This window comes from Schistocerca americana, chromosome 5, assembly GCF_021461395.2.
Source record: "Schistocerca americana isolate TAMUIC-IGC-003095 chromosome 5, iqSchAmer2.1, whole genome shotgun sequence".
Taxonomy (NCBI): domain Eukaryota; kingdom Metazoa; phylum Arthropoda; class Insecta; order Orthoptera; family Acrididae; genus Schistocerca; species Schistocerca americana.
The window spans coordinates 230,270,674-230,284,644 of NC_060123.1; the positions used below are offsets into that span (position 1 = coordinate 230,270,674).

The 13,971-nt window shown below is 42.1% G+C and overlaps 1 non-coding gene across 1 annotated transcript; it reads right to left on the bottom strand.

Annotated features, from left to right (window-relative positions):
- Window positions 1-12,861: 12,861 nt before the first annotated feature.
- Window positions 12,862-12,935, bottom strand: Trnat-ugu. Its single transcript has one exon. It is a non-coding gene; the product is annotated as a tRNA-Thr (tRNA).
- Window positions 12,936-13,971: the final 1,036 nt, after the last annotated feature.

Genomic DNA, 13,971 nt, shown 5'->3' on the forward strand with positions numbered 1-13,971 from the left:
TAGCAGGAACTGTCAAAGCCAAACGAATGCAGTGGGCTGGCCATGTGGCCCGGATGGAGGATCACAGATGGCCTCGGAAGCTCCTGGATTTCACACCTACAGGAAAGAGACCGCCAGGGAGACCCAAGAAGCGTTGGAGGGATGGACTCCATGAAGATTTAAACCAAGTGTCAATAGATATGGACGAATGGCGGATAGCAGCATTGGACAGAATACAGTGGAGGAGGAAACTTGTAGATGCGTGCTGTCCACTGGGCCTGATCACGTAGTAGTAGTAGTTGTAGTAGTAGTAGGTATGCCATTTCTTTTTGCGTTAAATTGGGTGAAAACGCGACGACAACTTACGGTAAGCTTCAGAAGGCTTTTGCAGAGGAGGTTATGTCAAGAGCTCAAGTTTTTCGTTGGCATGAAATGTTTAGTGAAGGCAGAACGAATGTTGAAGATGAAGACCGCAGTGGACGTCCATCAACCTCACGGACGGATGACAACTTGTCCAGGGAACTCGTACGATCTGATCGAAGATTATCCGTGAAAATGATTGCAGAAGAACTGAACATCAGTCGAGAAACAGTTCGTCTAATAATAACTGAAGATCTTGGTATGAGAAAGATTTGTGCAAAAATGGTCCCCAAAAATCTCACATGACAACAGCGAGAAACACGGAAAAATGTGGCAGCCGGACTGTTAGAGCAAACGGAAATCAATCCAAAATTGTTGAGCCGTGTTATCACAGGTGATGAAAGTTGGTTTTTTCGGTACGATCCAGAGACAAAACGTCAAAGTTCTCAGTGGTGCTCAAAGGGATCAGCCAGAGCAAGAAAAGCTCGCATGTCAAAGTCAAAAGTGAAATGCATGCTTGTGTGCTTCTTTGATTCCAAGGGAATTGTTTATAAAGAGTGGGTGCCTCCTGGACAAACAGTTAACCAATATTACTACAAATAACTTTTAAAAAGACTTTGTAAAAGAGTTCTTCGTGTCCGTGCTAACATTGCTGATAATTGGATTCTGCATCACGATAATGCGCCATCCCATACTGCTCTGTCAGTACAGCAATTTTTAACCTCAAAACAAATTTCAGTACTACCACAGCCACCTTATTCACCAGATATCGCTCCGTGCGACTTTTTTCTATTTCCAAGACTCAAAACGGCGGTAAGGGACACCATTTTCAAACAACGCAATATGTCCAAAAGGCTGTGACGAAGGTCTTGGAGGATATTACAGAAGATGAGTTACAGAAATGTTACCATCAGTGGCAGAAGCGCTGGAAGAAGTGTGTGCAATCAGAAGGGAACTACTTTGAAGGAGACAACACTAAACCTGACTAAAACGGTGAGCAACCACATCAGTCTCATTGCTTTATTGTCGCACCTCGTAATTGTGGTGAGACTGCTTCATTTCCTATGAGCATAGAGCGTGAACTATACCTCATTATAAGTACAGAAATAAGCAGCCCAAGTACTGAAAGTCAATGAAAAACGCTCAAAGGAAAAAAATCTGTCCATGACGAAATTCAAAGTACAAGTATCCGTTTCAAACAGCTCATATTTCAAAGGCTTATGAAAAAAAAGATCCTACAGTGTATATGATAATGAAATTGCACCATATGGCAGAGCATCTCAAGGAATTAATATTGCCGCTTCACACGTGCCAACCGTTGTCACCTCTGTGCAGCGTGATCTCACGAAGTGAAAATGGTGACTCCACAGAAGCGCGCTCACGCAGTACAGTGGTTTTCAGAACCACATCGCGGATTACTGCGCAAAGAAATTGTCGTAGGCTGTATGGATGCAACTCACCTGATGTGAAACAATTAAGGGATGGTATCGTAAGTTTCTGGCAACCGAAAGTGTTCGGAAACGTCCAGACGGTGTACGTCATTTCAAATAAAATCATTTATCGCTGTCAGTCACTTTTTGTTTTACCCGGCGAAACGTTTCAAGAGTTTATACTCTCATCTTCAGGTGGAAAACAGCGATATCTTGTTACATCTGTACCAGTTGGATGCAGATAATTATTTATTTTGGTTTCATTTTGCTACAAAAATGTACAACTGTTTTATTTGAACATTTATTGTCGAAACAGTCGCAGTTTCTTCAAAACTAGTCCAACATGGACAATATAAGTTACTTCTTAGAAGTCCATGTAAGTCAATTCGCCAGGTAGCTACGCAACTTCATGTACCCCGAGCAGTATTGCATCGTTTAGTACACCTACACCTTCTTTTGTACGCTTACGAACTGCATATTCTACAACATCTGATGCTGAGCGACAAACATGAGGACAACAATTTGCTGTGGATATGATGCAGCGTACTGACAGGGATTTCAGACTCTTGGAAAGGCGTTTACTCTCCGATGAGGCAACCTTTTAGTCGACCTAATGTTCGGCTTTGGAACTCACAGCATCCGCACACTATCCTTGAACATGTCTGTGACAGCCCTAAACTGAACGTCTGGTGCGGGCCAATAAGTGGCGGGATTCTACCACAGTTCTTTACAAAGTCAATGCCTCAGTGTATCTTGAAAATTGTTTAATTCTATGTTTGTAATTATTATTGTTTGGTGAAACTCGTACGGAAACGTGTGAAGCTCTATCTCTGATAATATTAGTATTCTGATTGATAAAAAATGATAAATTTGTAACTATTCCCATAAATCATGAGGAATCAAATTCTCTTGCATCCGACCGCAATTATAAAATTATTTCTTAACATCTCCTAATAATTAATAAAATAACGCTCCTGCACGCAACAGACAACTTATCCTGTCTTGCCGCTGCGCGAATATTCTGCATCCAACAATACGCTAAAATACTTCAAGGGAAATACTGCGATCCATGCAGAGTACAATGCATGGTCGCAACTACTGATACAGCTACTGCCATTTTTTTTGTACAGAAATTGAATGATCAGTACCAGTAGTGTAAAAAAATGAAAGAAACAATTAAAAACTTGTAATTTACTATATTCCTAAAATTGACAATTTATACACTGACTAACTTTACTTGGACCTCTCCTTTTCTTCGGTAGGTAGATTGGCAACAATTTTAATTATTCCGCAATGCCTATAATCAATAGTCACGACCTGTACTCAACAAAGATGCAATGTATGCAAACAGAAATCTGACATAATCCCTCCGGTGCACAAGCAAGCAGTAGCTATGTGCGGCAAAAAGGTAAATTACCAGAACTCCTCAATTAATACCAAAGTCTCCTCCGGCACTACTAGCGGGTCACGGCAGGCTGCGACCTCATCTGTCGTGGGCCTTTCTGTACTGCAGGCTGCGTCCGACTACTTCCAGTTTCTCTCAACGACTGTTTGCTCGGTACTTCTTGCGATAATATCATCTCAGACTCAGAGTTTGTGTATGCGCACCACAGCAGAATCAGTGGCCAACTTTCCAAGGAAATATTGACGTCCAATTTTCAATCTGGGCGTTTTTTGGCAGTTTGCATATCAACAGTTACAAGACTTGCAGCCCAGAATCATCTTTCAAAAAGATAGAGCTCCGCTGAATTGGTCAACGGTTGTTCGCAAGATCCTAGATACGAAATTTCCCAATCACTGGATCGGACGTGGAGGACCCACTGCTTAGTCACTACGTTCTCCCCGACTTTAATCCGCAGGATTTCTTCTTCTGGGGACTCGTGAAGGACCATGTTTATGATACCAAAGCGGATGATATTCTAGAGTTAAGTCGTCTCTTCAATGATGCAATTAAAACAGTGACAGAGGACATGTGACGAAGAACATGGCAATAAATTGAATACAGACTCGATATTATTCGTGCTACAAAGGTTAACATGTAGAGGGTGTGTTGATGATTATTAACTAAATTCTTTGAGACACTTTAATATATGGTGCAACTTCACTACCATATCCACTCTAGCTTTTTTTCCTGGACCTTTGAGCTGGCCGCTGTGGCCGGGCGGTTCTAGGCGCTTCAGTCCGGAGCCGCGCTGCTGCTATGGTCGCAGGTTCGAATCCTGCCTCGGGCATGGATGTGTGTGATGTCCTTAGGGTAGTTAGTTTTAAGTACTAAGTCTAGGGGCTGATGACCTCAGATGTTAAGTCCCATAGTGCTAGGAGCCTGCACCTTTGAAATGTGGAAAGTTTGAAAGGGTAGATGTGCACTGAATACGATGCAGTATTAGCTCCTTCCCGAGTTCATTTGTATGGAAAGTCTCTCGTGCAGCTTCCAGTCCCCTATAAATGGAGAAGAGCACAAAGACAGTCTCGTGGGCAAAAAGTCTAAAATAACGAATGCACAGAAGAGGTGACTTATCATTGAAGTCTGTTGGTGGTTCCTAGAGCACACTATTTTCCCATCATGATGACGCTTAGAGGCTTTTGTAGGAAAATAAGCTTCTCTCAGACAACTAGAACGAACTTAAGAAAAATTACTCACATGAAAAGAAATTCTGCAGAAAGTAGATGTAGGTGAATTGGCAGAACCGTTTTCCTAGATTTGTGTTGGCGTCGGATACAGTAGCGCATTATCGGATATAAACGAAGGTACGATCATACAGAGCTATTTCACAGGTATTCAACTGGCTCAAAGACGTATTTTACTAATTGAAACAAGTATGTAATTGTATGAATTATGACAGATAAAGACTGAAGTTATTAAAATGTTAGAATTACGCTTCCTGACAAAAAATTCAAGCATCCAGAGGACTGGGTTGGATGTCAATGCAATTTTGTACACTTAGACACCATGGGGGGCTATGTAAATGATGTAGAGTTGCAATTAGGGGTGACAGGTAACATGGCCACCCGTCTGCATTAGTGTTGTTACCAGGCCTGCTACGGTGTACGAAGGGCGTGAACAGGGTTAGATGTTGAGTGACCCACTGTGGCTACTGGAAAGGACACGGAGATGATGTACATTCATGTGAGACAGAGTTATCAGCACCTGACAGAGTTTCAAAATGGCCTCATGCTGGCCTGCCTTTGGTCTGTTGGTCGAATCATGCAACATCCAGACTTGAGGGGCACTCAGATGTGACAGTGGACTGATGCTGGACTGACTGACAGAACACAATATCAGGAATACTCATCATCAAGATTACAGTCGATTATGTCGACCATACATAAGGAGGATCGCTATTAATGGGATAAGGGTGGCACAGGTGCAACTTTGAAATCAAACTAATATGAAAGTTAATTAAACTGATCAATTAATTACCCCCCATCCCAACCCCCCCCCCCCCCCAACCCCCACCCACAAATTACGTCATATGTAAAACTTTGAACATAGATGCTAAGGTTCAGTGACCGTGTCAGAATTATATTAGAACAAATAAGCCCTCGGTCACAAATAATAAGTCGAAATTGACCAGGTTTCGACACTACTATGAGCGTCGTCTTCAGAATTAGACTAACTGTTCTAAAACATGTTAGTTATACAATACATTAATAATTCTGAAGACGACGCTCATAGTAACTTCGAAGCCTGGTCAATTTTGACTTAATATTTGTGACTGAGGGCTTATTTGTTCTAATATACGTCATATGTTTTTCCCGGACAGCACATGGGTCTCTGACCCATCTGCAACTCTCTCCTCCCCCTCCCCCCACCCACCCTGTTGGCGGAAATTTCGAATTTTTGCAGAAATTTCTTTGTCCCAGGGCTCTGATGACGTCCCCCCCCCCCCCCCCCCCCAAGGAATTGGCGGTAAATTAAAAATGGAGATGCCATTTCCAGGACCAGAACCCTGGTTCTTCTGAACAGAGAGCCCAAATGCCCCACCAAATACATGGAATGTGTTGAGATGCAGGACAGGACGGTTAGGTAAGCGTACTGTATTTATTTTGGTTAGGAAACTGAAGTAAACATCGGTCCTAATTACGTAATTAATCATACAGATCTGTCCTAATTACACAGCTATATGCACAGCGCTACACAAGGAGCGCATAATATCACTATACAGCTGAAAAATTAACGATGCCATTTAGCTGGTGTTATCCTTCTCAATACCACTCGAAACTAGTGGCAGACATACTCAACTCTACCCTTCACCTACAAGCTGGCAGCAAAATGGCGAGAGTTTTGTTCAACTGACGAGATGCTGGTGTTGGACAGAGAGGAGTTCAATAATAAGTGTACTACCTGTAAACATTCAGATGACCTGTATCTATCATTCCAGAATGAGATTTTCACTCTGCAGCGGAGTGTGCGCTGATATGAAACTTCCTGGCAGATTAAAACTGTGTGCCCGACCGAGACTCGAACTCGGGACCTTTGCCTTTCGCGGGCAAGTGCTCTACCAACTGAGCTACCGAAGCACGACTCACGCCCGGTACTCACAGCTTTACTTCTGCCAGTACCTCGCCTCCTACCTTCCAAACTTTACAGTTCGCAGGAGAGCTTCTGTAAAGTTTGGAAGGTAGGAGGCGAGGTACTGGCAGAAGTAAAGCTGTGAGTACCGGGCGTGAGTCGTGCTTCGGTAGCTCAGTTGGTAGAGCACTTGCCCGCGAAAGGCAAAGGTCCCGAGTTCGAGTCTCGGTCGGGCACACAGTTTTAATCTGCCAGGAAGTTTTGTATCTATCATTGTTTGACACCAGAGTTCGCTACAGATGCCTCCCCCTGTATTGCTCGACAATCACCATGCAGCCCAGATAATCGAATCCAATAGATGCAACCACAACTGATGGAAAATGCTTCACACTTCTAATGACATTTCGAAATTGTGTTGAAAAAAAAACAGCAGTCACTATCAATGGTAACTAGGGAAAATCGTCATCCCAAAAGAGTGCAGTGGGGAAGAGGGGTGAATGTTGAGTGTGCATTCTCCTTGATGTGCAGTAGGAACCAGCGAAATTAGATCTACTCTCACCTCAATGTCAACGCACCTCCTAAAAACGAGCATCTATTAAGAAAAAGAAAGCAGTTGCGAAAATAATAAATATCCTCCTTCCATGAAAAAAGGTGCAGTCGCTTTTCTTTAAGTTATATGAGAAAAATCAGTATAGGTTTTACGTTTGGCTGCATGATACAATTTGCATCTCTCTCTCCCCCATCTCCTGTTATTTTGTGATATCCAATAAAACGAAAAAAAACCTACCACACCACCGCCGTTTACAGATGACCAAACTGCAAATGTCAGGCTACACATCTCCTATACATCTCCACCCTGCGTAAAATAAAAAAACTTATAGTATTTTGCTGCGAACACTACCAATCACTGCAGAATGTCCTCGTTATTTCGAAACCATCGTCGGACTAAAGAAGAAGCGGGAATTTAAAACCCGAGGAAAAAACATTTATGTTAAGCAATTTCTTTCAGCTTGGTGGACAAATTACACGGCCTGAGAACATCCCTCACGCTCAAATCAGTGTCTGTAAGACTATTGTCATGCACGTGTGTGTTACAAACATTTCATACATGTGAAATAACATTACTGAATGAAGCCTTTCACACCATTTGCTTACATGTCGGACAAACAGCTGTAAGGTGGCGGTATAATTCTGCCCTTAATATACAGAGTGATTCAAAAAGAATACCACAACTTAAGGAATTTAAAACTCTGCAACGACAAAAGGCAGAGCTAAGCACTATCTGTCGGCGAATTAAGGGAGCTATAAAGTTTCATTTAGTTGTACATTTGTTCGCCATTTCAGCCAATAAAGTTTTTGGTCCCTTTTTCTTCGAAGGTGTTACTGTAACTGGACTACAGTATCTGGAGATGTTAGAGAATTGGCTGTTCCCTCAGCTCGAACAAGAAGCACAACAATTCATATTTCAGCAGGATGGAGCGCCGCCACATTGGCACTTATCTGTCCGTAACTACCTGAACGTCAACTACTCGAGGCGATGGATCGGCCGCCAGGCAGCCCGTGACAGAGCACTTCATCACTGCCCTCCAAGAAGCCCTGATCTTACCCCCTGCGATTTTTTCTTATGGGGGTATGTTAAGGATATGGTGTTTCGGCCACCTCTCCCAGCCGCCATTGATGATTTGAAACGAGAAATAACAGCAGCTATCCAAACTGTTACGCCTGATATGCTACAGAGAGTGTGGAACGAGATGGAGTATCGGGTTGATATTGCTCGTGTGTCTGGAGGGGGCCATATTGAACATCTCTGAACTTGTTTTTGAGTGAAAAAAAACCTTTTTAAATACTCTTTGTAATGATGTATAACAGAAGGTTATATTATGTTTCTTTCATTAAATACACATTTTTAAAGTTGTGGTATTCTTTTTGAATCACCCTGTACTATTTTCAATTTAGAAACGTAATCTGCTCATCAAACTGAGGAGTTTGGTACCACACTTGCCCTACTTCAGGTAAAGTGATACTAATTTGCATAGTACAGAGAGTAATATTTCATACGTAGCCAACATGAACTCGATACTAACAAGCATTCCCAACTTTGCCTGTTAGTAATCACGTAGTAACGCAATCATTTTGAACTGAAGTGGACGCACGGAGTTCCCAGCCGCCAAGAGAAGTAGAACACGGAACGCATTTCAAGAGGGGTCATAAACCTTCGACCCTTTGCAGTGGGGAGGCAGGTACCATTAGTTAACAATAAGCCAGTAAACGAGCTTCTCTGAATCATACCTGGATGCAACAGAAAAAGAATCTTACAAAGCAGGGGTCCACGTGGAAAGGGATGCTTTCAGAATCACAACTAGAGGTCTTTGAAAAGCATGAAAAACATTTTCGCTATGTTTCCTTTCTAAAAAGCAAAAAAGAGGCCAGAAGGAAAATAGTTTCCACTCCCAATACGCTTCTCAAGCTTCATTGGGCCAAGAAACGACGCAAGTCATACCACAATCACCATTGGCCGCTACGACTTGTGGTAGGGGATGAACACCAGGTACAGTGGGGGGACAAAAAAGATATACAGACCAGGGCCATGGGAAGAAGGAGACGTCTCTTCATGGCCGTGTGTAGACGGAACACGTGCTCTTCTGCCAGCCTAGAAGAGCTTCTTTGTGAACACTTACATTCACAGGGTTCGAAAATGTCGTAATCTCTGGAGTAGAGGTTATGGACTTGGAAATGAGTTAGTTACGTTCTGCAGAAAAATTAAAGAGGACAGCGGTGTACACGTCGTTAAGCCAGAGCGAGTGGACACTGCTAATAGTTTAGCTAGAGAAAAACACAGATTTTCGCCTCACAAAAACTCAGGGCAGTTTCCGACTCTGATACAGTCAAGGCCAGAATAGTGTCGGGGTTTACAGGACCGCGCAGCTTCGACGCCGCCGCCATCATACGCCATTGCCGACCACAGCAGCTGACTACAAAGCATGGTAAATATTGCATTTGCTCAGGCGTTCAGTAAGGGAGTCACTAGCCTGTCAGTGCACTTCAGTTCTATTGGAGATTGGAGTTGTGTTATGTATTCTCTTCTCATTCCCGCGTGTCCATGCTATCACGTATTGCATGTTTGTTCATAGGAATTAAAAGTCGAGAAATGTATTGGTAAATATACATCACTGTCCAGATAAAATAGCATAGACAATAGGGCATATTGAAGTGTTCTGAGTGTAATATTTTGGAAGGTACATTATTTTGTGATCATTGTATAATAACTTACGCTAGGGCTTCTTTTCTTATGTAGGAACGCTTTTGAAAGGCTGTTATGTGTTCATGTTTATCACGATTAATTTCATTTAGTTTGTGAATTCATTGTCAGACTCTTCATAATTATAAAGGGTGTTCCAATGTCACCAACTGCAAAGTTAAACCCAATGTGTATGGTGATTCTGTAATAAAAAGATTTAGTACAGGTAACAGTTGTTTGTGTGTCCTAGAGTAGAGACTAACCCTTCCTCACTGAAATATTTTAGGGCATGTATGACAGGTGTTACTCTGATGTCTAATCATGACTTCATCTGGTATCTCCTTACCTTGCGGGGTCTAGGTTCACAGGCACTTACTTCTGGCAGATATCTCCATGCATGGCAAGTGGTAAGGACGGGTCATAACGACTGGGGGAGTATGTTAGAAAACAATCATTTTATGTTCAAAAACAACAAGCTCTAATTCTAGAGGACGTTGTTGCTTCATACATTACGACAGGTCCTGTTTTACCAATGCAATGCTATATCACAATGGCATTTGTGAAACAAATGGTGAGAGCATGTCTTGTAACTCAACCTCCTAATGTCACCTAGTAGAGAACCCTGTAGGATTCCTGTAAGACATTGAAAACAAATACTGTATGTGTGATGACATTTGACACTTTTTCGCTCCATAACTCGCCTCTAGCAACCTCTATCTAAAATTTCTGTCATCCAGCACATAATCATTCACAACAGCAGTTGTGTTCTAGTGTCATATGCAATTTGATCATGACAGCATAGCATGTTTACCGCAATCTACTCACATGTCAAGAAAAACACTATCATTTCTAAGTTGCACAATGGCCTATAATTCACTTGGTATCTACTTTATAATTAGAAGCTATGAAGTATGAAATAACACAGGAATTGTGGTAACACCTATTTTTAATATATGCAGTCGTGAAGGTAATAATAAATACAGTCATGATTCCATGAGAATAGACACAGCCGATTTCTATTAGTTTTATGAGGAAAATTGGTGTCGTTTGTGAGCATGGCACATGGGCATTACATCATTTCAGACATATGAAATACCGATACAGATCAGCATCTATACAATCAATTATTACCTTTGAGAGCACTCCTCATCTTTATTTTGTAATATCCAGAGTAGGTAAGAAACTGTCAAGAAACTATCTGCATTCAAACTTTAACAGCCATACTACTCCTTGTAATATAGCTTCCTTTAACGTTTTACTGTGATATATCGAAAAGCAAATACCCTCTGTGTGTTGACATCAATCATGTTACTTATATATGTATCACTCCATTGGAGCAGGTGCCCAGTGGTCGAAGTCGCTTGCACAGACCTGTGTAAAGTTTTGTCTCCAGTACTGGAGAAAGACCACATCCCACAGACTATCAGTCACAAGAGAGGGGTTCCTGTGTTGTTCTTTCATAAGCAGTTTAATACATTGTTTTCCAGCTATAACACACCCAAACAGTGTATTACTACAGCATTGTACACTGCCATCGCTTTGTTTTCTCACACCATGACTTCGATGTCTATACTGACATAACATGCTTCGATCCATTGGCTCTCACAGAAAGCTGAACACTGCTTGGTGCAGACTATGCAGCTCCTACGACACACGGGATGGTAGATGATGTTTCTCATTGACAAAAACGTGGAAGACATTGCAACATATGGAAACTGGAAGAGTTTGTGGCATTGTAGAGTGTTTCCAAACAACCATCTGAAGGCTTTGATCTATACAGTTTATCTCATCTTCGACAGTGACTGGGTAGCAGATGTGTCGCTGTTCTATTTCGAAGAACATTGCTTCCTCATTTTGCAGTCATGCACATTGAGAGGCACCCACATGCCTTGCTCATACTGTGGCATTAAGCAGTCAGGCCTGCAAGATGAGTGATCTGCCAAGCGAGTGGATTTATTCTTATTTCTCGAGTAACGTCAATGACTGATTATGAGCTCTAGTAACCACAATTAAGGTGCAAATTATTCTCCTGTTTGAATATTATGCAAAGGAAACGGATAACGCATGCCTGACTATTAGTAATTTACACAACTCTGATTGGTCACTACGCTCTGGCAATACCACATTTTCTTTCTCACCTAACGGCTTTGACCAACACGTGGCCATCGCACTGAATATGAGTGGCGCACAAATTAAAAATTCTGGATATCATGACTACACACTATTCGAAGAACAAGGCCACCAATCTTTTTCTTTGCACTATCTTTTTTATTCCGATAAATTCTATTATGATTCAAAGATAACCTAAACACACCATTACATTTTATACAACAATTACACATGAGAAACTCCGCCCAGTGGGCATGGCTTTACATTGGTGATTCTCTATCTTATGGTCTCGAAATTATCTAACGCTACAGTGCACTTTCTGGATGGGATGGTGGATCTTTTGCTATATCTCACACTTCGACGCTCACACCCATCATCACGAAAATTTACTCCAGACCGAGCGGGACAAAAAGGAACATGCATAACCCACTGCCTCTGAACCTATCTTGCTACTCTCCCATGCAAACCACACATACTTAAATTACATGAAATACACCACACTGGCAACATAGAATACATCACAAAGAATAGTCACAACGTTAGAATCACTTCACTTTCAGCTTTCCCACTTCAAATTAGTATTCATCCCAGTTTCACACGACATTGCCCCACTTCGTAACTTTTCTTTCCTATTACGAACTCTGGAGGATATATGCACGTCTTCCCGTGCAATGCAAGCCAAGTGGCGTTGCTAGATTGACGGCTGACTCACCTTGCTTCTCTCTCAGAGTATTAGAGTTTGAATCTAGCGTCACTCGGAAACATAACACGCAAAGGTAATATTAAGATCATATTCGTCAAACACGCGAGTCCTCAACTGATACCTTGGACGAGTACTTCTCTTTATCAATTTGTCTCATACACAGATTGAGACTCACACAGTACTCACCATGTGGAAGTGCTCGTCTCTAATTTCAAGTCCTGCACACGTCATTTCTTAAGTATTTCCAACTTATAGTACACACGCCAGTAATTCAGCTTAACTTTAGCACTCGGAAGTATTTCAACTTAGTACTAGCACTCGCAAGTATTTCAACTCAGTGCTACACATGGTTTCATTGTGACCGTTGGTCACTTCCGAAGGTTATTACGATCCCCTTAATATTACCTGCCTGTCATTTAATTGTCCCCCCAAAAGTTCCTGAAATAGAAAAATAATTGATGACTAACTGGAACTCTCAGCTGCCGACAGGTGTTGTTGATATACCTCGATGTGGACAGCTGAAAATGTGTGCCCCGACCGGGACTCGAACCCGGGATCTCCTGCTTACATGGCAGACGCTCTATCCATCTGAGCCACCGAGGACACAGATGAATAGCGCGACTGCAGGGACTTATCCCATGCACGCTTCCCGTGAGACTCGCATCCCCAACTGTCCACAATTCTACATATGTAAAGTACCTTATAGACATTTGCCCATCCAGGAGATCCCGGGTTTGAGTCCCGGTCGGGGCACACATTTTCAGCTGTCCACATCGAGGTATATCAACAACACCTGTCGGCAGCTGAGGGTTTCAGTTATCATTTATTCCAGGGAAAACCTGCACGGTCATCAACAGTATCTGTTCTTTCAAGAACAGTTACTGTCTTGATGTATAGAGAAATAATTATTCCAAACTGCTCTTAAGTATTTCACATGCATACCATTCTCTCCACTCTTTTGTCTTTACGGAGCACACCTAAGACAGGTCTTACCAACGCAAGATCCAGCGCCAGAATGCTGAAACATAGCCGTTCTTTAGGTCATCTCGCCCCTCCGCCGAGGTGGGGGAGCACCATGCTACCGCAATGGTCAGCCACATTTCAGGCGCTCAAAGCTCAGGTAAATTTCATCTCTTTGGTTCTACCAAAGGTGACCAAAGACCGTCTCAGAGATGATCATATATTGCACATTCACTATCTGCGGTTAGCAGACGACCATACATTCATTCATTTAACCGGTCTCACCAAATTGGATGTAGGGATTTATTTTGTGGGAGTGCACATGTGATCAACTAAATAAATAAATTGTCCTTCTTTCCTACACTGGCATTTGGCTTCGGTGTATTAAGTGAAATTGAGTAATTATTACAAAAAATATGTTGTTCTGACAAGAATAACGAAGAATTTTGTACCTATATTCAATGTCGGGCAGTACTGTACCCTTTCAACATGATAACTGTTCTAGTGTTGACTATCGCTGGAAGCTCCTATTTGCAAAACATGCAAGGTAGTAGAAATAGAAAGAGGTACCATTAAGCTATTGGTGGAAAAATTGTGGAGGGCATTGCAACACATGGAAAAAGGACAGGTCTGCAGCATTGAGGAACACTTCCAAACAACTGTCTACATCTAATCCCAT